Source organism: Ursus arctos, unplaced genomic scaffold (assembly GCF_023065955.2).
Source record: "Ursus arctos isolate Adak ecotype North America unplaced genomic scaffold, UrsArc2.0 scaffold_23, whole genome shotgun sequence".
Classification (NCBI taxonomy): domain Eukaryota; kingdom Metazoa; phylum Chordata; class Mammalia; order Carnivora; family Ursidae; genus Ursus; species Ursus arctos.
Window position 1 is genome coordinate 1,056,943 of NW_026622908.1, and position 25,814 is coordinate 1,082,756.

At 42.9% G+C, this 25,814-nt stretch overlaps 1 long non-coding RNA gene across 1 annotated transcript; it reads right to left on the reverse strand.

The window, feature by feature from the left end:
• Nucleotides 1-2,018: 2,018 nt before the first annotated feature.
• Nucleotides 2,019-2,794, reverse strand: LOC130544680 (uncharacterized). The gene is made up of 3 exons (XR_008961147.1): nucleotides 2,695-2,794; nucleotides 2,367-2,559; nucleotides 2,019-2,175 (listed from the first exon to the last, which is right to left on the reverse strand). It is a non-coding gene; the product is annotated as an uncharacterized LOC130544680 (long non-coding RNA).
• Between the last annotated feature and the right edge of the window lie 23,020 nt (nucleotides 2,795-25,814).

Genomic DNA, 25,814 nt, shown 5'->3' on the forward strand with positions numbered 1-25,814 from the left:
CCTCTCTTTTCACTCCTGCTGCCAGAAGCCCAGGGAGGATGGGAGGGCTTAGAACATGGCTGGGCACTGTGGTTTCTTCCAGAGAAGTGGAGGGCATTTGCTTGACCTTGCCACAACCACTTGGGAGAGGGTCTGCACCTCAGGAAAACTGTCTCTGTGGGAAGCCGGCTTTTTGCAAAGGGGTCTCAGGGCCGTGGGCCTCTGCTGTCCCTCCGGCTCCCCAAAGCACAGGGACGAGGTGAGGGGCTTAGACCATGGCTGGGCAATGTTGTTTCTTACACCTGGGTGTGTGGCACTTTGTTGAGCTGGCTACCCCCACTTGGGATAGGTTTTCCAAAGCAAGCACCTAGTGTTCGTCGGAAGCCTTTTTTGCCCCAGGGATCTCCGGGCTGTGTTGGTTGGGGTTGAACTCCTGCTAGCAAAACCGTCGGGTTGAGGGAAGGGTTCAGACTGTGCCTGGGCCCTGTGGTCTCTTCCACGTCAGTGTATGGCATTTCCTTCCCCTTGCCACAGGCACCTGGGAGCATGTCTGCACGTGGAGAAAGACTTTCCCGTGGGAAGCCGGGTTTTGTCAAACGGGTCCCAGTGCTCTGCTCCTCTCTTTTCACTCCTGCTGCCAGAAGCCCAGGGAGGATGGGAGGGCTTAGAACATGGCTGGGCACTGTGGTTTCTTCCAGAGAAGTGGAGGGCATTTGCTTTACCTTGCCACAACCACTTGGGATAGGGTCTGCACCTCAGGAAAACTGTTTCCGTTGGAAGTCGGTGTTTTGCCAAATGGGTCAGGGATGTGGGTCTCGGGTTTCCCTCATGCTACCAAAAGCACAGTGACGATGTCTGGGCTTAGACCATGCCTGGGGAATGTTATTTCTTACACATAAGTGTGTGGCATTCTGTTTACTTTGCTACAACCACTTTGGATAGGTTTTCCACATCAAGAACTTATTTTTCGGCGGAAGCCGTTTCTGCCTCAAGTGTCCCGTGTTGTTTTCGTTCGGGTTTATCTCCTGCTAGCAAACTGTGGTCTCTTACAGATCAGTGTATGGCATTTGCTTCACCTTGGCACAGGCACTTGTGAGCATGTTTGCACGTTACGAAAAATTTTTCCGTTGGAAGCCTGTTTTGTCAGTCTCATAGGGAAGAAACAGAAACTCTTTGGCATAACCTGACTCACCCAGCATCAGTAAAGCAGTTCCAGAACTCAGCCCAGGGCCCCTGTCGCCTACCCAATTGAAGCCACCACCATGCCTCTATCGAAAGCAATTCCCAAAGACTCTCCTCTGACTCCACCACCAAAGAAACAGCAGATTGAATATGGCACTTCAAAATATCGAGATGATACATCTGGTATAGTTAGATACACAAGGTTTACCTTTATTTTTTTATTGTTTTTTATTACATAATGTTATAGTCTCCATACAGTACAGTAAATTTCGATGATACATTAGTTGCATATTACACCCAGTGCACCATGCAATATGTGCCCTCCTTACTACCAGCATATATTTTAAAGAGGAAAATGCTGCTCTGAATAATTTTGAATTTTCCCTCGACCCCCATTGTAACTCTTGGGATGAAAGGACTAATCAGTGATGAAACATCACCTTTGAGAATTGGAAAGACATCATCCATATTTGTATGTGACGACAAAAGGCCATCTAACACTAAATGGTGGCCACTCACCCATATCTTAGGCCCAACTGTATAAACACTGTCAAACGTATATCTTAAAAATAGACAAAGAGTAAACCTCACCTTCCCTTTCTAATGAAAGAGTGTTTCTAGGAAACAGCTGTTCAAAATACATTCATAAGCAGTCAATGAACAGAGAAAATGGGATCCCCTGCAAAGTGCTCCAAGCTCAGAAACTAAGTACCTCCTTCACCAAATTCAGAACGCTGACAACTATTACTTAAGTTTTACTTCATGGCTCAACTAGAGAAAAGAGAAAAACCCAGGAGATGGTGGGTTAATGAGAGGTTTTACTTCCAGTCCTGATGTGGAAGGTCCAAATGGACCTGCCGCTTTCTCTGAATGCTGGATCCCGTGTCAAGCTGCCTCACTGACTCAGATGCAGACGTTCAGAACGTCGGGTCTCGCGGAGCCAGAGCAGAGAAGTGTTGTCAGATGGGGAGAAGCAGCTCCTCGGACCTAAAGCCTGCACACCTGCTGTGGTTTCTGGGAGAAGGGGAAACATAGACTTGTCTTTTAGTAGTAATTATCTCCCAGCCCATTGCCACCATTCCCAGGAAACAGCTAGCACAATGCTGAAGTTGGGTAACGGCTCTGGGCCTTCCTAGCGCCACACCTGTGCCTGAGGGAACAGGGAATACCCTGCTGAACTCGGGGAACTGCTCAAGGTCCATTACCTGCACTGTGTCGGGGGACAGGGGCACCGCACTGAAGTTGGGGACTGTGCGGTCCTTTCTCTCGCTCTTCCTGGGGAACACGGGAAACCCTGGAATGTCTGCGAACCATCCCACAAAAGCTTTGCTGAGCGGGTGCCCTGGAGTTCCTGGGTCTGGGGTGTATGGCCAGTTGACGGAGACTAGGCAGAAGAGACTTTCAAGGGAAAAAGGAAAGAAAACTGAGTCTCCATGATGAACTCTCTCAACATGCCCTTCCAGAACCCCGCCTCTTACCCGGGGTACCCCTACTCCCAGAAAGCCCACCTATGGCCACACAGCATGCACTCACCCAGCCAGGAACTCCACAGGTCCACTCTCTCAAAACTCCACTTCCTTGGCTCCTGGTCTGCGTCCTTGGGCTGCTCCGGATCTGCACACAGAGACGTAGCTCCACCCCCATGGGGTGATTCCTTGGGGAGTATGATGCTTCCAACTCCTTGAATGCCAGGCAACCGGCCCCATGACTCACAACTCTGGGAGTGCAGAGGTCCAGGAGGCACCTCCTTGGCTAAACGCCCTGAGCAGGCATGACGGGGATCATGGGCAGGGCTGCAATCACACACATACACACATACACACACACACACACACACACACACACACGGCCCCTTTCGCGGACCCCTCTAGCTGCAGACCACCCTCAGAGCCCTGCCCCTTCCCTTCTGCACCAACCCTTCCTGCAAGGGTGTGCCTGGTTCCTGGCAAGGTCAGCTGCTCTCAGACTGTTCCAGCCTTGGGCTTTAGGAAATGCAATGCTTTTATGCATATCCAAGGCAATTTTAAGCGCCAAAAGGAATGCTCCAAGCGGGAATAGCTTTGCCTTCTTGTCTCACCCATGGAGTGGATAGTGCTTCTCAGACCTTCAAAACATCCTTCTAGGGTGAGCCCATTTGTGCTGCAATCTATATACACATGCTTAGTTCTACAGGGAAGGAAGGAAAAGCCGGCCTTCTGTTCTGTCGCGGTTGTGAACCAGGAACATTTATTTTTCACTTGAAAACAGAGTGTTATTGTCGACACTAAATGAAGGAACCTTTTAAAACATTTTAGAGAGGAAGGAAGAGAGTTTTATTCAAACCCAAGTCAAAGACAGCTGCCTGGGAGACACAATCTTCACAAAGAAGGGAGTGCTCCAGGGAAGGAACATTTAGGGCAGGGTCATATATTTGTTCTGAGTTGTGCTACGTATAGTTATACATCACGATGAGGAAGAAGGTTCCAGAAAGTGACAGACTTTTTCTTATGTTTTCAGTATGTACAAATCAGTATGACTTTAATCTTATGGGAGCAAGAAAGGTTCTTTTGTGTTCTCACCTTGATGTTGGCAAAGGCATTTTTTGGTTCTCTTTTTCTTTTTGATGCATATGGACAATAAGTGCTGGGGGCAGAAATAGGGCCCATGCTTTGAGGGTTTGCCCAGTCATTTTGAGCTGGGTAAAATGTTAAAGGAGAGCTTTCCTGGGAGGCCAAGATCAGGCCTCACAGATGGTATGACATAAAAATTACTCTTATCCTTATCATCACTACCAAATGGTGGAACGTGAGATGAAAGCACCTTTCCAATAGTAAAGAGACATCAAAGGACCCCTACAGAAGGTTACCTGCTCCATGGTCAACACAGGTAACAGAGGCGTTCATGGTCTCTGGACTCCTCCCCTTGTCCTGCCCAAATCTCTGAAACATAGAGATCATTTACAGTCAGAATTTTACACATCTTAGAGATGTCTGGCACCATTCCCTTGGACTACAGAATACAACAGAATAGCTCACTGTCACAACACGAAAGTGCCCCTGGATACACTAAGTTCTTTCTCCGCAACGTTGGCCTTAATGAAATCATAATCGTAACATAGAAACACTACGATGGTTGGGAATAAATAATCACAGGTAAGGGAATATTTAGGAAATCTTTAGAAGCATTGTCTCACTCTATAGAAGAGGCTAACTGCTTTAAATACTATTTCCGACCTTACAGGACACTCTACAGACCAGAGCCTCCATCAATTAAAAAAGCATAGTTCTTTCAGTCACTTTAATATCAGAAAAATAGTATAGTATCTCTATTCCTAGGGATCTTTAAGTCTCTGACTCAAAGGTCCTCCACTGAGAGAATTATCTTCATGATCATGATGGGCAGAGGTGAAAAGGCAGCCGAATTCATTCCATTTGGCCACACAACAAGAAAATCCTAATACTTCCTAGGTTTCCAGATTGAGAAGACCTGGGGTAGAGCGAAATGGTACCTTGTATGGAAGAACAAGGGATTTGGAGTCAGTTTGGAGATCCCACTTAGGTTTCTGACACTAAAATCCTCTGTAATTCATATCATTTCTGAGCCTTTGTCTATCCATCTAAAAATGGGACTCATTCTATCTACACCCCAGTTGAGAAGTTTACGAGGGAGAATGCTACTCAGAGCCAGTATGGAGTCTCCCAAGAGCAGGTGCTCAGGAGCCATAATTACCATTGGGTCTATATCTTTTCCAGAGAAAAGAACACATGGTGAAACCGTGTTTCGAAAAGATGACTCACAAGATGATTTTCACACTTTCATGAAGGTCAAGAAACTGCTATTTTGTTGTAATTCTCTCAGAAATCATGTTATTAGCTTGGTGGGGACAATAGCAACATCATCACTAGGAGTGGGGAGCTTCTCATCTCCATATGGCTATGTTGACTACCTTAACACAATGCCACCAGAAAGGAAAGCTGGAGGGAGGTGTGTGTGGGCACAGGCCAAGGCTGCCAGGTGTGCCTGGGACATGCAGAACCCTGATAGGAGGCTTAAGTCCTGTCTATGTTAGGATAGTCAGTGCTCTTCAGAGACAAAGGGCCATTGTGTGTGAGCCCTGATGTAGAAAAGGTGGAAAATGTCCATTGCGATTCCCTCTCTGACCCTTAGGATATGCAGCAAAGTTACATTGAATTTTTAAACATGGAGGGATTTCCTGGTCTTCTTTTCATGAGGACTCGGGCTCTATTCCTTGGTGGCCTAAGAATAGAATCTAGTTAGTTTCAGGATGTTAAAATGTAGACATGATTCATGGAACAACATATCATCTGTTTGGGTAAATAGTCTATGACCACTGGAAATAACGTATTCTGCACGTATTATGCAATATTACATAGACGTCAATTAGGTCACATTTGTTACCAATGTTTTGTCTGCTTTTTCCATCAGATATTGAGAAAGGCATATTAAAATTTCCAAACAAAATTTCCAAAAAAAGAGGATGCCGATCAAAAATGTTGTGTGAAAACGAAAAGAAAGTGCCATCACTCCATTCAGTGAATCAGGTTTGTGCAGAGAGACGGTAACGTTGATCACTGAAGACACCAGGGTTTTCCAATATGTGTGTTGAACCATAAGGAAACTGCCATAGACGTAACTCTCAGTAAGAAGAGCATGGTAAGGGTCTTCCAACTCCCATCCTCTGTCATGATGATGGAAGCATGTTGCAGAGTGGGAATGAAAGCATAAGGGCCACTAACCAATCTTCAAGAAGAACATTGTATCAAAGCCATCATTCACCTGACATCTTCGGTCGTGAAGATGAAACTATTGGCACAGGTGTCTAAGAAAACATAGGGAAAGTGCCATATACTGAAGTCCACGAAAGAACACCATAGAGAAAGCATCTTGCATCTCACAGTCTTCTGTCATAAAAACGGAAGTATGTGCAAACCTGTCTGTGAAAACAGACGCATAAAGCGCGTTGTTTCACTCTATACAGGAACACTGTATTGACACCATGTCTCAACTCACAACTTCTGTAGTGAAGACGGAAGCCTTGGTAAGAATGTGTGCGAGCTCATAAAGAAGTGCCGTCTACTTAATTCTAAGAACCAAATCTGTGTAGATAGAAAACAATATCAAACCAACCTCCTGACAAATGGATCAACCGGGGTTTCTTTCCTGTGTGTTGAACCTTAATGAAAGTGCCATAAACTTAATAGTAGGTGAGAGCACTGGGTAGATAGCATCTTTCAACCAACAAATTCTGTCATGAAGATGGAAACGTTTGCATCATTGCCCTGAAAGCATAAGGAAAGTGGCAGAGACTTAGCTTCAAGAAACGACCGTACCGAATCCATCCTTCAAGGCACGTCTTCTTTTACGAAGTTGGAAGCATTCTCAGAAGTGTTTCTCAGCATAAGGGAATTATTGTACGCTTAACTTTATGAGGGAAATCCGTAGGACACTGTCTGAAACTCAGATCTTTTCTCATGAGGCTGAAAGCATTGGCTCAAGGGTAAAGGAACTTGTAAAGAAATGACGTTTACTCCACTCTGAGCACCAAGGTTCTGTATAGAGAATGAAACTTCAAACATCCTGATGCATGAAGAGAGAAGCTTTTTCAAATATCTGTGTTGAACGGTAAAAGAAGTGCCATACGCTTAGCACTATTAAAGAGCACCATCTGGAGACAACTTTCCAAATCAAGTTCATGAGGGTGGATGTATGTTACAAAATCTGCATGAAACCTAAGGAACATTCTGTATACTCAGGTAAGAACACCCTTGGAAAAAAATCTTTCAACTCACATCTTCTGTAATGAAGATGGGAGTACTTGCAGAAGTGCAAGTGAAAGCATAAGGAGAGGTCCTATCTAAGTAGTTGTGAGAAACAACTCCGTGTTGATAGAAGGCAACATCGAAGTAACATGGTGACCCATGAATATACACCCGTTGTCCAGCACGTGCCTTGAACCTTAAGGAAAAGGGCACTATATACAAATCTCAGTCAGAACACCGAATGGACACCATCTTCCAAGTCACAGCTTCTGTGAGGATGATCGCAAGTTTTTCAAGTGTCTACGAATGCATAAGGAAGGTGTCACCTACTTTACACTAGGAGAGAATACTCTATCTAAAAGCATCTTGCACCTCACATCTTTTCTCATGAAGTGGGAGCATTGTGCAAAACAGTGCCTGCGAGCATCAAGATAATGCACTTCGTTTAAAACTGTAATAATACTACACAGAAAGCATCACTCAACTCACTTCTTTCATGAGGATGAAAGCCGTTCGAAAAGGTTGTGTGAAAACAAAAAGAAAGTGCAATCAGTCAATTAGCTAAAGAGTTTGTGTAGAGAGACGGCAACTTTGATCAGTGAAGACACTAGGGCTTCCCTATATGTGTTTCCTTAAGGTTCACTTAAGGAAACAGCCCCAGATGTAACTCTCAGTAATAGGAGTGCATGGAAACAGTCTTCCAACTCCCGTCGTCTGTCATGATGATGGAAGAATGTTTCAGAGTGGGAATAAAAGCATAGGGAAAGAGCCAATAACGAATATTTAAGACAGAATATTGTATCGAAGCCATCTTTCACCTCACGTATTCTATCATGAAGATGAAAGCATTTCAACAGGCGTCTAAGAAAACATAAGGAAAGTGCCATATACTGAAGTCTCTGAAAGAACACCATAGAGAAAGCATCTTGCATCTCACAGTTTTTTTTTTTCTTTTTTTAATGTTTTATTATGTTTGTCAACATACAGTGCATCCCCGGTTTCCGATGTAAGGCTCGATGATTCATTAGTTGCGTATAACACCTAGTGCACCATGCAATACGTGCCCTCCTTACCACCCATCACCGGTCTATCCCATTCCCCCACCCCCCTCCCTTCTGAGGCCCTCAGTTTGTTTCTCATAGTCCATAGTCTCTCATGTTTCATTCCCCCTTCTGATTACCCCCCCTTTCTTTATCCCTTTCTTCTCCTACCGATCTTCCTAGTTCTTTTGTTCCATAGATGAGAGAAATCATATGATAGTTGTCTTTCTCTGCTTGACTTATTTCACTTAGCATTAGCTCCTCCAGTGCCATCCATGTTGTAGCAAATGTTGAGAACTCGTTCTTTCTGATAGCTGAGTAATATTCCATTGTATGTATGGACCACAACTTCTTAATCCAGTCATCTGTTGAAGGGCATCTCGGCTCCTTCCACGATTTAGCTATTGTGGACATTGCTGCTGTGAACATTGGGGTGCATATGGCCCTTCTCTTCACTACGTCTGTATCTTTGGGGTAAACACCCAGTAGTGCAATGGCTGGATCATAAGGTAGCTCAATTTTTAACTTTTTAAGGGACCTCCACACTGTTTTCCAGAGTGGCTGTACCAACTTGCATTCCCACCAACAGTGTAGGAGGGATCCCCTTTCTCCACATCCTCTCCAACAATTGTTGTTTCTTGCCTTGTCTATTTTTGCCATTCTAACTGGTGTAAGGTGGTATCTCAGTGTGGTTTTGATTTGAATTTCTTTGATGGCTAATGATTTTGAACATTTTTTCATGTGTCTGTTAGCCATTTGTATGTCTTCATTGGAAAAGTGTCTGTTCATATCTTCTGCCCATTTTTTTATTTGTTTATTTGTTTCTCGTGTATTGAGTTTGAGAAGTTCTTTGTAGATCTTGGATACCAGTCCTTTATCTGTAGTGTCATTTGCAAATATATTCTCCCATTCAGTGGGATGCCTCTTTGATTTTCTGTTTCCTTGACTGTGCTGAAACTTTTAATCTTGATGAAGTCCCATAAATTCATTGTATCTTTTGTTTCTCTTGCCTTTGGGGATGTATCATGAAAAAGGTTGTTTTGGCCGATGTCGTGGAGGTTGCTGCCTATGTTCTCCTCTAGAATTTTGATGGATTCCCATCGAGGTCTTTCATCCATTTGGAGTTTATTTTTGTGTATGGTGTGAGATAGTGGTCAAGTTTCATTCTTTTGCATGTAGCTGTCCAATTTTCCCAGCACCATTTATTGAAGAGACTTTTTTCCCCACCGGATGTTTTTTCCTCCTTGCTCAAATATTAGCTGCACAAAGAGCCGAGGGTCCATTTCTCTGTTCTCTATTCTGTTCCATTGGTCTATGTGTCTGCTTTTGTGCCAGTACCATGCTGTCTTTGTGATCACAGCTTTGTAGTACAGCTCGAAATCTGGCATTGTGATGCCCCCAGCTTTATTTTTCCTTTTCAACAGTTCCTTGGAGATTCATGGCTTTTTCTGTTTCCATGCAAATTCAAGGACTATTTGTTCCAGTTCTTTGAAAAATGTCCTCAGTATTTTGATCAGGATAGCATTGAAAGTGTAGATGGCTCTGGGTAGCATGGACATTTTAACTATGTTAATTCTTCTGATCCTTGAGCATGGAATACCTTTCCATCTTTTTATGTCTTCCTTAATTCTTTCAAGAGTGATTTATAGTTTCTAGAATATAGGTCCTTTACGTCTCTGGTTAATTCTAAGGTAACGTACGGTTTTTGGTGCTATTGTAAATGGGATGGATTCCCTAATTTCTCTTTCTTCGTTCTCGTTATTCGTGTACAGAAATGCAACTGATTTCTGAGCATTGATTTTGTATCCCGCCACGTTACTGAATTGCTCTATAACTTCTAATAGTTTGGGAGTGGCTTCTTTTGGGTTTTCCACATAGAGTATCATGTCATCTGCGAAGAGAGACATTTTGACTTCTTCTTTGCCGATTTGAATACCTTTGATCCCTTTTTGTCGTCTGATTGCTGTTGCAAAGACTTCCAGTACGATGTTGAATAATAGTGGCGAGAGTGGGCATCCTTGTCGAGTTCCTGATCTTAAGGGAAAGGCTTCCAGCTTTTCCCCATTGAGAATAATATTTGCAGTAGGCTTTTCACAGATGGCTTTTATGAGATTGAGAAATGTACCCTCTATTCCTACACTCTGAAGGGTTTTAATCAGGAAAGGATGCTGTATTTTGTCAAATGCTTTTTCGGCATCGATTGAGAGGATCATATGGTTCCTGAGTCTTTTCTTGTTGATATGATATATCACGCTGATGGATTTGCGAATACTGAACCACGCTTGCATCCCAGGTATGAATCCCACTTGATCGTGATGGGTAATTCTTTTAATGTACTGTTGGATTTTATTAGCAAGTATCTTGTTGAGGATTTTGGTGTCCATATTCATTAGGGAAATCGGTCTGTAATTCTCCTTTTTGAGGGCGTCTTTGCCTGGTTTGGGGATCAAGGTAATATTGGTCTCATAGAATGAGTTTGGTAGCTTTCCTTCTGTTTCTATTTTTTGAAATAGCTTTAGGAGAGTAGGTATTATTTCTTCTTTGAATGTTTGGTAGAATTCCCCAGGAAAACCGTCCGGGCCTGGAGTTTTCTTATTTGGAAGGTTGTTTATCACTGACTCAATTTCTTCATCATTAATTGGCCTGTTTAAGAAATCAATTTCTTCCTCTTTCAATCTTGGTAGTTTATAGGTTTCCAGGAAGGATTCCATCTCTTCCAGATTGCTTAGTTTATTGGCATATAGCTGTTGATAAAAATTTCTAATCATCCTTCCAATTTCAATGGTGTTCATCGTGACCTCTCCTTTTTCATTCATAATATTAATATTCGGGTCCTTTCTCTTTTCTTTTGGATGAGCGTTGCCAGTGGTCTGTCAATTTTATTGATTCTCTCAAAGAACCAGCTTCTAGTCCTGTTGATCTGCTCTACTGTACTTCTGGTTTCTGCTTGATTGATTTCAGCTCTAATTTTGGTCAACTGCTTCCTCGTGCATGGATTAGGCCTGTCCCTCTGTTGCTGTTCCAGCTTCTTGAGGTGAGAATATAAAAACTGCATTTTAGATTTTTCTATTCTTTTGAGTGGGGCTTCGATGGCTATGTATTTCCCCCTTAGGACTGCCTTTGCAGTATCCCATAGGTTTTTGGACTGTTGTATTTTCATTCTCATTGGTCTCCATAAATTGTTTAATTTGATTTTTGATTTCCTGGTTTATTGAGTCATTCCTGAGCAGGATGGTTCTTAGTCACCAGGTGTCTGAGTTTCTTCCAAATTTTTCCTTGTGGTTGAGTTTCGATTTCAGAGCGTTGTGGTCTGAGAATATGCACGGGATAATTTCAATCTTTTGGTATCGGTTGAGACCTGTTTTGTGTCCCAGAACATGGTCTATTCTTGAGAATGTTCCATGGGCATTAGAATAGAATGAGTATTCTTTGGTTCTGGGGTATAGTGTTCTTTATATATCTATGAGGTCCAACTTGTCAAGTATGGCATTCAAAGCCTTTGATTCTTTGCTTAGTTTTTGCCAGGGTGTTCTGTCTATTTCTGAGAGTGGAGTGTTGAGGTCCCCTACTATTAATGTATTTTTATTTATATGTCTCTTTATTCTGGTTAAGAGTTGGCTTGTGTATCTTGCTGCTCCCCTGTTGGGGGCATATATATTTATAATTGTCATATCCACTTGTTGAATACTTCCTTTAAGAATAATATAGTGCCCTTCTGCATCTCTAACAATAGTCTGTAGTTTAAAATCCAATTTATCTGATATGAGAATTGCTACCCCAGCTTGCTTTTGAAGTCCATTTGCGTGAAAGATGGTACTCCATCCCCTTACTCTCAGTCTGAATGCATCTTTGGGTTCGAAATGAGTCTCTTGTAGACAGCAAATGGATGGGTCATTTCTTTTTATCCAATCTGCAACCCTTCTTTTTCTTTTGTTTTAAGATTTCAATTATTAATTTGACAGCAAAACAGCCAGTGAGAGAGGGAACACAAGCAGGGGGAGTAGGAGAGGAAGAAGCAGGCTCACAGCGGAGGAGCCTGATGTGGGGCTCGATCCCACAATGCCGGGATCACGCCCTGGCTGAAGGCAGACGCTTAAGTGCTGTTCCACCCAGGCGCCCTGCATCTCACTGTCTTCTGGCATGAAAAAGGAAGCATGTGAAAAAGTGTGTACAAAAAGAGATGCATAAAGCGCGTTGCCTCACTCTATAGAAGAACACTGTATAGACATCATGTCTCAACTCACAACTTCTGTTGTGAAGATGGAAGCCTTGGCAAGAGTGTGTGCAAGCACGTAGAGAAAGGGCTGTCTACTTAATTCTGAGAACCAAATCTGTCTAGATAGAAAACGATATCGAACCCACCTCCTGACAAATGGATCAACCAGGGTTTTCTTCCCTATGTGTTGAAACTTAAGGAAAGTGCCATAAACTTAGTAGATAGCATCTTACAAACCACAGCTTCTGTCATGAAGACGAAAATGTTTGCAACGTTGTGGTGAAAACATAAGGAAAGTGGCAGAGACATGGCTCCAAAAAAGGACAGTACCTAATCCATCTTTAAAGGCACGTGTTCTTTCATGAAGCTGGAAGCATATACAAGAGAGTGTTTCTCAGCTTAAGGGAATTATCCAATGCTTAACTTTACAAGAGAACTCCATAGAATACCCTCTGAAACATCTTTTCACATGACCCTGGAAGCATTGGCTAAAGGGTGAGGGAATGTGTAAAGAAATGCCATTTACTCGACTCTGAGCACCAATGTTCTGTATAGAGGAAGAGATTTCAAACATCCTGATGTATGAAGAGAGATTTTCAAATATCTCTGTTGAACCGTAAGTGCCATATGCTTAACACTAAGAAAGAGCACCATCTAGAGACAACCTTCCAAATCACAACTACCTTCATGAAGATGGATGTATGTTCCAAAACTGTATGAAAACCTAAGGAACATGCTGTATGCTCAGGTAAGAACACCCTTGGAAAAAATCTCCCAACTCACATCTTCTGTAATGAAGATGGAAGTACATGCAGAAGTGTGAGTGAAAGCATAAGGAGAGGTCCTAAGTAGTTGTGAGTACCAGGTCAGTGTTGATAGGCAACATCGAAGTAACGTGGTGACCCAGGAATATATATGCGTTGTCCAATACGTGCGTTGAACCTTAAGGAAAGAACAATATACCCAAATCTCAGTCAGAACACCGAATGGACACCCTCATCCAAGTCACATCTTCTGTTAGGAAGATGTCAAGATTTTCAAAAGTGTCTACAAATGCATAGGGAAAGGGACACCTACTTTACTCAAGGAGAGAACACTCTATATAAAAGCGTCTTGCACCTCACATCTGGTGTCATGAATTGGGAGCATTGTACAAAACTGTGCCTGCAAGCATCAAGATAATGCCTTTTGTTGAACCATGTAAGAACACTACAAGGAAAGCATCTCTCAACTCACATCAGTCATGAGGAGGAAAGCCCTTCAAAAGTTGTGTGAAAACGAAAGGAAAGTGCCATCAGTCAATTCAGCGAACCATGTTTTTGTAGAGACAAGGCAACATTGATCAGTGAAAACAGCAGGGTTTACCAATACGTGTGTTGAACCTTAAGGAAACAGCCATAGACGTAATCTCAGGAAGAAGAGGGTATGGAAAGGGTTTTCCAAGTCCCATAATCTGTCATGATGATGGAAGCATGTGTCTGATTGGGAATAAAAGCATAAGGAAAGGGAGGTGAACCAACTTTAGGAAAGAACATTGTACCGAAGCCATCTTTGAAGTCACGTCTTCAGTCTTGAAGATGAAACCGTTTGTACAAGTGCCTAAGAAAACATAAGGAAAGTGCCATGTACTGAATCTACGAAGGAACACCGTAGAGAAACCATCTGGCATCTCACAGTCCTCTGTCATGAAAACGGAAGCTTGTGCAAATGTGTGTAAGAAAGAGACACATAAAGCTCCTGGAGCATGCAGGGGCGGCTGGCGGTGTTAGAAACACAGACAGAGAGACACTGGCCCTGTAGGTGAGAGCTGGGAAGCCAGGTGTGGGGCTCACATCCTGGACAGTGCAGGGTTGAGCAGCACCAACAGAAACAGAGTTAAAGTGGCCAGAACATCAGTGGAGAATGGTCCACAATCCATCTGTTCTGAGACAGAGGCTGAGATTCGGCCACTGCTGCTCTGACTCTCAGAAGAAGCACAGCAAACCACCAGGGAAAGCCGCCAGAGAAAAGAAGCCTGGAAAGACCGGCTCACAGTGTGCCCACCCCCATCCCCCTTCGCAGGGTACACAGAGACTCTACCCAAACAGGGTTGCCCAAGTATCGGCACGGCAGGCCCCTACGTCAGAAGGCAGGCTGAAAAATCAAGAAGCCCCCATACCTAAGATGCCTATAAAACAAGGGCGCACGGCCTGGGTCGTGGTCAATAATTTGGGCTCTGGACAACACCACAACCTCTCCTCATCTGAATGATGAGGAGAAGTCCCCCCCCCCCCCAGCAAAGAAAAGACAATGAGTTTGTGGCCTCTGCCACAGAACTTATGGATATGGATATAACCAAATTATCAGAAATGGAATTCAGAGTAACAATGGTCAAGATGATTTGTAGACTTGAAAAAAATATTGACAAAATTGTTAATGAGAACATAGAATCTCTAAGGGCAGAAATGTGAGCGAATCTGGCAGAAATTAAAAATTCTAGGAGCCAAATGCAGTCAAAACTAGAGGCTCTGTTGGCCAGGGTGAATGAGGCAGAAGGACGTATCAGCGAATTGGAAAATGGGTTAGTAGAGGAAAAAGCTAAAAGAGAATCTGGACTCAAAAAAAATCCACACACAGGAATGTAGGTTACGGGAAATGACTGACTCAATAAAACGTTCCAGTGTCAGAATCATCGGCATTCCTGAGGACGTAGAGAAAAACAGAGGTCTAGAAGAGATATTTGAACAAATTGTAGCTGAAAACTTCCCTAATCTAGCAAGGGAAACAAACATTCGTGTCCAAGAGGCAGAGAGGACCCCTTCCAAGCTCAACCACGACAAACCCACGCCACGTCACGTCATAGTGCATTTCGCAAATATTAGATGCAAGGATACAGTATTGAAAGCGGCCAGGGCAAAGAAATTTCTCACGTACCAAGGCAAAGATATCAGAATTACGTCTGACCTCTCTACACAGACCTGGAATGAGATAAAGGGTTGGGGGGCATTTTTAAATCTCTTTCAGAGAAAAACATGCAGCCAAGGATCCTTTATCCAGCAAGGCTGTCATTCAGAATTCATGGAGAAATAAAGACCTTCCAGAATCGTGGTCATTGACCAATTTTTTTTAACCACAAAACCAGCCCTACAGGAGATATTAAGGGGGGGGGGTTCTATAAAAGTAAAAAGGCCCCAGGAGTGATACAGAACATAAAGTCACAATCTATGGAAACAAAGACTTTACTGGCAATATGGCATCATTAAAATCACATCTCTCAATAATCCGTCTCAATGTAAATGGCCTAAATGCTCCCATAAAACACCACAGGGTTGCTGATTGGATAAAAAGACATGACCCATCCATTTGCTGTCTACAAACACTCATTTTGAACCTAAAGATACATTCAGACTAAAAGGATGGAATACCATCTTTCACGCCAATGGACCTGAAAAGAAAGCTGGGGTAGCAATTCTCATGTCAGACACATTGGATTTGAAACTAAAGACTATGGTTAGAGACACATAAGGGCACTATATTATTCTTAAAGGATGTATCCAACAAGTGGATATGACAATTATAAATATATATGCCCCCAACAGGGGAGCAGCAAGATACACAAGCCAACTCTTAACCAGAATAAAGAGATATATAGATAAAAATACATTAATAGTAGGAACCTCAACACTCCACTATCAGCAACAGACAGAGCACCGGAGCAGAAAACCAACATAGAAATAAGAGCTTTGAATGCCATGCTAGATGAGATAGACCTCATAGATATATATAGAACACTGTACCCCAGAACCAAAGAATACTCATTCTATTCTAATGCCCATGGAACATTCTCAAGAATAGACCACGTTCTGGGACACAAATCAGGTCTCAACTGATACCAAAAGATTGAAATTATCCCGTGCATATTCTCAGAGCACAACACTCTGAAATTGGAACTCAAAAACAAGGAAGATTTTGGAAAAAAACTCAAACACTTGGAAACTAAGAACCATCCTGCTCAGGAATGACCCAATGAACCAGGAAATCAAAAATATATTTAAACAATTTATGGAGACCAACGGGAATGAAAACACAATGGTCCAAAACCTATGGGATACTGCAAAGGCAGTCCTAATGGGGAAATACATAGCCATCCAAGCCAGTGAATAGATTGAGCCAGTGATAAACAACCTTCCAAATAACAAAACTCCAGGCCCGGACGGTTTTCCTGGGGAATTCTACCAATCATTCAAAGAAGAAATAATACCTATTCTCCTAAAGCTATTTCAAAAAATAGAAACAGAAGGAAAGCTACCAAACTCATTCTATGAGGCCAATATTACCTTGATCCGCAAAACAGGCAAAGACCCCCTCAAAAAGAAGAATTACAGACCAATTTCCCTAATGAATATAGATGCCAAAATCCTCAACCAGATTCTGGCTAATAGAATCCAACAGTACATTAAAATGATTATCCATCATGAACAAGTGGGATTCATCCCTGGGATGAAAGCGTGGTTCAATATTCGCAAATCGATCAGCGTGATACATCATATCAACAAGAAAAGACTCAGGAACCATATGATCCCCTCAACTGATCCAGAAAAAACATTTGACAAAATACAGCATCCTTTCCTGATTAAAACCCTTCAGAGTGTAGGAATAGAGGGTTCATTTCTCAATCTCATAAAAGCCATCTATGGAAAGGCTACAGAAAATATTCTCAATGGGGAAAAGCTGGAAGCCTTTCCCTTAAGATCAGGAACTCAACAAGGATGCCCACTCTCGCCACTATTATTCAACATAGTACTAGAAGTCCTTGCAACAGCAGACAACAAAAAGGGATAAAAGGTATCCAAATCAGCAAAGAAGTCAAAATGTCTCTCTTCACAGATGACATGATACTCTATATGGAAAACCCAATAGAATACACGCGCAAAATATGAGAAGTTATAGAGCAATTCAGTAATGGGGTGGGATAGAAAATCAATGCTCAGAAATCAGTTGCATTTCTATACACGAATAATGAGACTGAAGAAAGAGAAATTAGGGAATCCAGCCCATTTACAATAGCACCAAAAACCATATGTTACCTAGGAATTAACCAGAGACGTAAAGGACCTATATTCTAGAAACTATAAATCACTTTTGAAAGACATAGAGGAAGACACAAAGAGATGGAAAAATACTCCATGTTCATGGATCGGAAGAATTAACATAGTTAAAATGTCCATGCTACCCAGAGCAATCTACACTTTCAATGCTATCCCAATCAAAATACCGATGACATTTTTCAAAGAACTCGAAAACACAGCCCTTAAATTTGTATGGAACCAGAAAAGGCCCCGAATCGCCAAGGAATTGTTGAAAAGGAAAAACAAAGCTGGAGGCATCACAATGCCAGATTTCAAGCTGTACTACAAAGCTGTGATCACAAAGACAGCATGGTACTGGCACAAAAGCAGACACATAGACCAATGGAACAGAATAGAGAACCCAGAAATGGGCCCTCGACTCTGGGCAACTGATTTTTGACAAAGCAGGAAACAACATCCAGTGGAAAAAAGACAGTCTCTTCAATACATGGTGCTGGGGAAATTGGACAGCTACATGCAAAAGAATGAAATGTGACCACTCCCTAACACCATACACAAAGATAAACTCTAAATGGATGAAAGACCTCAATGTGAGACAGAAATCCATCAAAATCCGAGAGAAGAGCATAGGCAGCAACCTCTATGACATCAGCCACAGCAACCTTTTTTATGACACATCTCCAAAGGCAAGAGAGACAAAAGATAAAATGAACTTGTGGGATTTCATCAATATAAAAACTGTTGCACAGCCAAGGAAACAGAAAACCAAAGAGGCAGCCCACGGAATGGGAGAATACATTTGCAAATGATACTACAGAGAAAAGACAGGTATCCAAGATCTACAAAGAAGTTCTCAAACTCAATACGTGAGAAACAAATAAACATCATAAAATGGGCAGAAGATATGAACTGACACTTTTCCAGTGAAGACATAGAAATGGCTAACAGACACTCTAAAAAATGTTCAAAATCATTAGCCATCAGGGAAATTCATATCAAAATCACACGGAGATACCAACTTAAGCCAGTTAGAATGACAAAAATTGACAAGGCAAGAAACAATTGTTAGAGAGGATGTGGAGAAAGGGGATCCCTCCTACATTGTTGGTGGGAATGCAAGTTGGTATTCTTTGGAAAAAGACTGGAGGTCCCTTAAAAGATTAAAAATAGAGCTACCCTGTGTCCAGCCATTGCACTACTGGGTATTTAAACCAAAGATACAGACGTAGTGAGGAGAAGGGCCATATGCACCCCAATGTTCATAGCAGGGCTGTTCACAATAGCTATATCGTGGAAGGAGCCAAGATGCCCTTCAACAGATGACTGGATTAAGAAGTTGTGGTCCAGGCAGGAGGGGTTAAGATGGCGGAGGAGTAGGGGACCCCTTTTTCAGCCGGTCTCCTGAGTCGAGCTGGATAGGTAACAGACCAGCCCAAATAACCACATTTTCAGCCGGAGACGCAGGAAGATATATCTGGATCTCTACAAATGAACATCTCCAGCGCTGAGTATTGAGGTACCAAGAGGGGAGCTGTAAACCGTGCACAGATATCGGAAGATAAATGGAAGGGGGAGGGAGCCGCCGCGTTTGGGCGCCGAAAAGCAGAAGCCACCTGCACGGGGGAGCGGGCGGACTCATGGAGGGCACCCGCGAGAGAGTGGACTGAGACCGGTGAACCGTGAACGCGCTCCACCAGGCATCTCCCGGAACACCGGAATCCCGGTGTGCTCACGGGATCCAGACTGAGACCAGGAGCTCCCGGAGCGCACGCGGGGTGGCTGGCGGCTGGCAGGCCACCTGCACGGGGGAGCGGGCGGACTCGCGGTCGGCACCCGCGAAACAGCAGACTGAGACCCTGAACCGGGTGCGCGCGCCACCAGGCTTCTCACGAAACTCCGGAATCCTGGTGTGCTCACCGGGCATAGACTGAGACCAGGAGACCCGGGAGCGCCAGGGGCGGCCGGTGGCTGGCGGCATTAGAAACACAAAGGACAGAGATGCGCCGGCCCTGGAAGTGAGGGCAGGGACGCCGGGTTGGTGCGCACATCCCGGGACGCTGCAGGGTTGAGCAGCACCAACAGTAACAGAGATAAAGTGGCCAGAACATCAGTGGAGAACGGGCCGCAATCCCTCTGTTCTGTGACAATGCAGCCTCTGCTGCTCTGACTCTCAGAAGAGGCATAGCTGACCGCCAGGGAAAGCCGCCAGAGAACAAAAGCCTGGAAATACCAGCTCAGAGAGTGCCCATCCCCATCCCCCCTCGCGGGGGACACGGAGACTCTAACCAAACAGGGTTGCCTGAGTATGGGCGTGGCAGGTCCCTCCCCCAGAACACAGAAGGCAGGCTGAAAAATCAAGAAGCCCACAACCCCAGGCGCCTGGGTGGCGCAGTCATTGAGCGCCTGTCTCCGGCTTAGGGCGTGATCCCAGCGTTCCAGAAAGGAGTCCCTCATCCGGCTCCTCCGCTGGGAGCCTGCTTCTTCCTCTCTCACTCCCCTGCTTCTGTTCCGTTCTTGCTGACTGTCTGTCTCCCTCTCTCAGATAAGTAAATAAATAAAATCTTTAAAGAAGAAGCCCACATCTCTAAGATCCCTATAAAACAAGGGGCATGGCCTGGGACCCAGTCAATAATTTGGGCTCTGGAAAACCCCGCAACCTCTCCTCATCAGAATGACAAGAAGGAGAAGCCCCCCCCAACAAAGAAAAGACAGTGAGTCTCTGGCCTGTGCCACAGAAGTAACGGATATGGATGTAACCAAATTATCAGAAATGGAATCAGAGTAACAATGGTCAAGATGAGTAGACTTGAAAAAAGTATTAAGGAAAATGTTACTGAGAATATAGAATCCCTAAGGGCATAAATGAGAGCGAATTTGACAGAAATTAAAAATTCTATGAGCCAAATGCAGGCAAAACTAGAGGCTCTGACGGCCAGGGTCACCAAAGCAGAGGAAAGGGTTAGTGAATTGGAGGATGGGTTAATAGAGGAAAAAATGAAAATAGAAGATGGTCTTAAAAAAATCCACGCCCACGAATGTTGGCTACGGGAGATTACTGACTCAACGAAACGATCCAATGTTAGAATCATCGGCATCCCCGAGGGGGTGGAGAAAAACAGAGGTCTAGAAGAGATATTTGAACAAATTGTAGCTGAAAACTTCCCTAATCTAGCAAGGGAAACAAACATTCGTGTCCAAGAGGCAGAGAGGACCCCTCCCAAGCTCAACCACAACAAACCTACGCCACGTCACGTCATAGTGCATTTCGCAAATATTAGATCCAAGGATACAGTATTGAAAGCGGCCAGGGCAAAGAAATTTCTCACGTACCAAGGCAAAGGCATCAGAATTACGTCAGACCTGTCTACACAGACCTGGAATGAGAGAAAGGGTTGGGGGAGCATTTTTAAAGCTCTTTCAGAGAAAAACATGCAGCCAAGGATCCTTTATCCAGCAAGGCTGTCATTCAGAATTGATGGAGAAATAAAGACATTTCAGAATCGACAGTCACTAACCAATTTCGTAACCACGAAACCAGCCCTACAGGAGATATTACGGGGGGTTCTATAAAAGTAAAAAGGCCCCAAGAGTGATACAAAACAGAAAGTCACAGCCAATACAAACAAAGACTTTACTGACAACATGGCAGCATTAAAAGCATATCTCTCAGTACTCAGTCTTAATATAAATGGTTTAAATTATTGCTTAAAGCGCCACAGGGTTGCAGATTGGCTAAAAAGAAATGACCCATCCATTTGCTGTCTACAAGAGACTCATTTCGAACCCAAAGATGCATTCAGACTGAGAGTAAGGGGATGGCGTACCATCTTTCTCGCAAATGGACCTCAAAAGAAAGCTGGGGTAGCAATTCTCATATCAGATAAACTGGATTTTAAACTACAGACTATAGTTAGAGACGCAGAAGGGCACTATATTATTCTTAAAGGAAGTATTCAACAAGTGGATATGACAATTATAAATATATATGCCCCCAACAGGGGAGCAGCAAGATACACAAGCCAACTCTTAACCAGAATAAAGAGACATATAAATAAAATACATTAATAGTAGGGGACCTCAACACTCCACTCTCAGAAATAGACAGAACACCCTGGGAAAAACTAAGCAAAGAATCAAAGGCTTTGAATGCCATACTCGACGAGTTGGACCTCTTAGATATATAGAGAACACTACACCCCAGAACCAAAGAATACTCATTCTATTCTAATGCCCATGGAACATTCTCAAGAATAGACCATGTTCTGGGACACAAAACAGGTCTCAGCCGATACCAAAAGATTGAAATTATCCCGTGCATATTCTCAGACCACAACGCTCTGAAATCGAAACTCAACCACAAGGAAAAATTTGGAAGAAACTCAAACACTTGGAGACTAAGAACCATCCTGCTCAGGAATGACTCGATAAACCAGGAAATCAAAAATCAAATTAAACAATTTATGGAGACCAATGAGAATGAAAATACAACAGTCCAAAACCTATGGGATACTACAAAGGCAGTCCTAAGGGGGAAATACATAGCCATCCAAGCCTCACTCAAAAGAATAGAAAAATCTAAAATGCAGTTTTTATATTCTCACCTCAAGAAGCTGGAACAGCAACAGAGGGACAGGCCTAATCCACGCACGAGGAAGCAGTTGACCAAAATTAGAGCTGAAATCAATCAAGCAGAAACCAGAAGTACAGTAGAGCAGATCAACAGGACTAGAAGCTGGTTCTTTGAGAGAATCAATAAAATTGACAGACCACTGGCAAGACTTATCCAAAAGAAAAGACAAAGGACGCAGATTATTAAAATTATGAATGAAAAAGGAGAGGTCACGATGAACACCATTGAAATTGGAAGGATTATTAGAAATTTTTATCAACAGCTATATGCCAATAAACTAAGCAATCTGGAAGAGATGGAATCCTTCCTGGAAACCTATAAACTACCAAGATTGAAACAGGAAGAAACTGATTTCTTAAACAGGCCAATTAATGATGAAGAAATTGAGTCAGTGATAAACAACCTTCCAAATAAGAAAACTCCAGGCCCGGACGGTTTTCCTGGGGAATTCTACCAACATTCAAAGAAGAAATAATACCTACTCTCCTAAAGCTATTTCAAAAAATAGAAACAGAAGGAAAGCTACCAAACTCATTCTATGAGACCAATATTACCTTGATCCCCAAACCAGGCAAAGACCCCCTCAAAAAGGAGAATTACAGACCGATTTCCCTAATGAATATGGACGCCAAAATCCTCAACAAGATACTTGCTAATAGAATCCAACAGTTCATTAAAAGGATTATCCACCACAATCAAGTGGGATTCATACCTGGGATGCAAGCGTGGTTCAATATTCGCAAATCAATCAGCGTGATTGATCGATATGGTGTATCAGCGTGATACATCATATCAACAAGAAAAGACTCAGGAACCATATGATCCTCTCAATCGATGCCGAAAAAGCATTTGACAAAATACAGCATCCTTTCCTGATTAAAACCCTTCAGAGTGTAGGAATAGAAGGTACATTTCTCAATCTCATAAAAGCCATCTATGAAAAGCCTACTGCAAATATTATTCTCAATGGGGAAAAGCTGGAAGCCTTTCCCTTAAGATCAGGAACACGACAAGGATGCCCACTCTCGCCACTATTATTCAACAAAGTACTAGAAGTCCTTGCAACAGCAATCAGACGACAAAAAGGGATCAAAGGTATTCAAATCAGCAAAGAAGAAGTCAAAATGTCTCTCTTTGCAGATGACATGATACTCTATATGGAAAACCCAAAAGAAGCCACTCCCAAACTATTAGAAGTTATAGAGCAATTCAGTAACGTGGCGGGATACAAAATCAATGCTCAGAAATCAGTTGCATTTCTGTACACGAATAACGAGAACGAAGAAAGAGAAATTAGGGAATCCATCCCATTTACAATAGCACCAAAAACCATACGTTACCTTGGAATTAACTTAACCAGAGACGTAAAGGACCTTTATTCTAGAAACTATAAATCATTCTTAAAAGACATTGAGGAAGATATAAAAAGATGGAAAGATATTCCATGCTCATGGATCGGAAGAATTAACATAGTTAAAATGTCCATGCTACCCAGAGCCATCTACACTTTCAATGCTATCCCGATCAAAATACTGAGGACCTTTTTCAAAGAACTGGAACAAATAGTCCTTAAATTTGTATGGAACCAGAAAAGACCCCGAATCTCCAAGGAACTGATGAAAAGGAAAAACAAAGCTGGGGGCATCACAATGCCGGATTTCGAGCTGTACTACAAAGCTGTGATCACAAAGACAGCATGGTACTGGCACAAAAACAGACACATAGACCAATGAAACAGAATAGAGAGCCCAGAAAATGACCCTCGGCTCTTTGGGCAACTAATATTTGATAAAGCAGGAAAAAACATCCGGTGGGAAAAAGACAGTCTCTTCAATAAATGGTGCTGGGAAAATTGGACAGCTACATGCAAAAGAATGAAACTTGACCACTATCTCACACCATACACAAAAATAAACTCCAAATGGATGAAAGACCTCGATGTGAGACAGGAATCCATCAAAATCCTAGAGGAGAACATAGGCAGCAACCTCTACGACATCGGCCAAAGCAACCTTTTTCATGATACATCCCAAAAGGCAAGAGAAACAAAAGATACAATGAATTTATGGGACTTCATCAAGATTAAAAGTTTCTGCACAGCCAAGGAAACAGAAAAACTAAGAGGCAGCCCACGGAATGGGAGAATATATTTGCAAATGACACTACAGATAAAGGACTGGTATCCAAGATCTACAAAGAACTTCTCAAACTCAATACACGAGAAACAAATAAATCAAAAAATGGGCAGAAGATATGAACAGACACTTTTTCAATGAAGACATACAAATGGCTAACAGACACATGAAAAAATGTTCAAAATCATTAGCCATCAAGGAAATTCAAATCAAAACTTCACTGAGATACCACCTTACGCCAGTTAGAATGGCAAAAATAGACAAGGCAAGAAACAACAATTGTTGGAGAGGATGTGGAGAAAGGGGATCCCTCCTACATTGTTGGTGGGAATGCAAGTTGGTACAGCCACTCTGGAAAACAGTGTGGAGGTCCCTTAAAAAGTTAAAAATCGAGCTACCTTATGATCCAGCCATTGCACTACTGGGTGTTTACCCCAAAGATACAGACGTGGTGAAGAGAAGGGCCATATGCACCCCAATGTTCATAGCAGCAACGTCCACAATAGCTAAATCGTGGAAGGAGCCGAGATGCCCTTCAACAGATGACTGGATTAAGAAGTTGTGGTCCATATATACAATGGAATATTACTCAGCTATCAGAAAGAACGAGTTCTCAACATTTGCTACAACATGGACGGCACTGGAGGAGATAATGTTAAGTGAAATAAGTCAAGCAGAGAAAGACATCTATCATATGATTTCTCTCATCTATGGAACATAAGAACTAGAATGATCAGTAGGGGAAGAAAGGGATAAAGAAAGGGGGGGTAATCAGAAGGGGGAATGAAACATGAGAGACTATGGACTATGAGAAACAAACTGAGGACTTCAGAGGGGAGGGTGTGGGGGAATGGGATATGCCGGTGATGGGTAGTAAGGAGGGCACATATTGCATGGTGCACTGGGTGTTATACACAACTAATGAATCATCGAGCCTTACATCGAAAAGCGGGGATGTACTGTATGGTGACTAACATAATAAAAAATCATTATAAAAAAAAAGTGTCTACGAATGCATAGGGAAAGGGTCACCTACTTTACTCAAGGAGAGAACACTCTATGTGAAAGCATCTTGCACCTCACATCTGGTGTCATGAAGTGGGAGCATTGTGCCAAACGGTGTCTGCAAGCATCAAGATAATGCCCTTCATTTAACGACGTAAGAACACTACACAGAAAGCATCTCTCAACTCACATCAGTCATGAGGAGGAAAGCCCTTCAAAAAGGTTGTGTGAAAACGAAAGGAAAGTGCCATCAGTCAATTCAGTGAACCATGTTTTTGTAGAGACAAGGCAACGTTGATCAGTGAAAACACCAGGGTTTACCAATACGTGTGTTGAAACTTAAGGAAACAGCCATAGACGTAATCTCAGGAAGAAGAGGGTATGGAAAGGGTTTTCCAAGTCCCATAAACTGTCGTGATGATGGAAGCATGTGTCTGATTGGGAATAAAAGCATAAGGAAAGGGACGTGAACCAATCTTAGGAAAGAACATTGTACCAAAGCCATCTTTGAAGTCACGTCTTCGGTGGTGAAGATGAAACCATTTGTACAGGTGCCTAAGAAAACATAAGGAAAGTGCCATATACTGAATCAATGAAGGAACACCGTAGAGAAACCATCTGGCATCTCACAGTCCTCTGTCATGAAAATGGAAGCATGTGCAAAAGTGTGTAAGAAAGAGACACATAATGCTCCTGGAGCATTCAGGGGCCGCTGGTGGCTGGCGGTGTTAGAAACACAAAGGACAGAGACACACTGGCCCTGTAGGTGAGAGCTGGGATGCCAGGTGTGGGGCTCACA